We start from the raw sequence: 1,560 nt of genomic DNA on the forward strand, positions 1-1,560 counted from the left end.
ATTTTTTAAAAATTTAAATTAAATATGTTTGGATGTATCCTATTTTAGTAAATTTATTTTTAAATATTTGAAAATGACAAAAAAAAAATAAAACAGAGTCACATTTTAATGTAGATTTATTGTAAAGAAAGAAATTTATAAAAAAATATACATGTTTCTTTTGATTTAAGTTTGAATAAATAAACTAGCATTTCTTAATTATAATTTATTATTAGATACTTAATTCTTGTTAGTTTAAAAATATTTAAATAATATTCTTATCATTGTATTATATTATATTATATTTTGTTAAATTATATTATATTATATTATTTTAATAAAAAATATAAAAAAAGAAGCTAATACTATCCTACACTACCCCACTCACCCACATCTCACCCCCACTTCTCCCATTACCCCCTCACACTACACACACACGACAACTACACAAAACACATTAATAGAACAAAAAAAACAATCAAAACAACATATAGAAACTCACGCACCCAAATTCCAAAACATACACCAAACAGTCTTTCCTTCCAGCAATACGAACAAAAAAGAAAAATCGTTCCGCGACAAAAGAAAAGTTGAGTTCGGGGTTTTTATTCGTGATTCTAATTTGTAGTTCCGGTTGTGGTCTTATCTTTGTGACTTAATTTTCACAAGAGGTAACACTTGATCTTTAACGAATATGTAGATCTAACTTTCATTGGCTATGTTTTATTATCATTTTTCACACTCTGTGGTTCAGTAATTGATCGGAGACTATACCATATAAGGCCTAAGTACAATCGAGTCTCTTTTTTATTTTTTCTTTATTTAGGAGACCAATTGTGAACTGGGTACTGTTTTTATGGTTTTATGTGGGATTTTTCTGTTCTTTGTTCATTTTGCACTTATAATTTTACTGGGTTTTGGTTTTTACATTATGTTTTAATAGTTAGCAGTTTCATGAATGAAGGAGTTTATGTTGCCATATGGAGTAGTTTGTGATGATATATTCCATAAACTTTCGCTTACGTTAAATTTGTAATGATAAACTTTATATTGTAAATTAAAATTACTTATAAAACTTGCGCATTACAACATATGAAAGACAAATTGTGTTACATATTTTACTTTTGACTCTAATATGAATATCTCGATTGAAATCTTTATAATATTTTCTCTCTCCTTTTACAGGTATAAAAGGTGAGAATTGAAGCAAGATTGATTGCAAGCTATGTGTCACCACATTATTGATACTTTGGAAGACATTTTTACTTATATGTCTTTGTTTAGGAGTAATATTTGGTATATTTTAGTTAGATTTTCTTGTCTTTGGACATATTTTACTTTTATTTAAGGAGTTTGTAATATTATTCCTTAGTATAATTCAGTTATTTTTATTAGATGATCATGGGTGAATTTGAGACAAATATTTTTGTCATTAAATAAATTAATTCATCACTCTTGATTATTTTCAGTGACAAAAATATTGTCGTAGTACCCTTTTTTGTTGAATATTAATAATTATTTTTATTTTGTGACAATTGTAATTGTCACTACTTATGAAAATATTTAGTGACAATATATGTC

At 25.9% G+C, this 1,560-nt stretch overlaps 1 long non-coding RNA gene across 1 annotated transcript; it reads left to right on the forward strand.

Annotated features, from left to right (window-relative positions):
* Positions 1-456: 456 nt before the first annotated feature.
* On the forward strand, positions 457-1,301 carry LOC107059293 (uncharacterized). Its single transcript, XR_001472582.1, has 2 exons — positions 457-650; positions 1,165-1,301. It is a non-coding gene; the product is annotated as an uncharacterized lncRNA (long non-coding RNA).
* The last annotated feature ends 259 nt before the right edge of the window (positions 1,302-1,560 follow it).

Source organism: Solanum tuberosum, unplaced genomic scaffold, assembly GCF_000226075.1.
Source record: "Solanum tuberosum cultivar DM 1-3 516 R44 unplaced genomic scaffold, SolTub_3.0 scf01177, whole genome shotgun sequence".
Taxonomy (NCBI): Eukaryota; Viridiplantae; Streptophyta; class Magnoliopsida; order Solanales; family Solanaceae; genus Solanum; species Solanum tuberosum.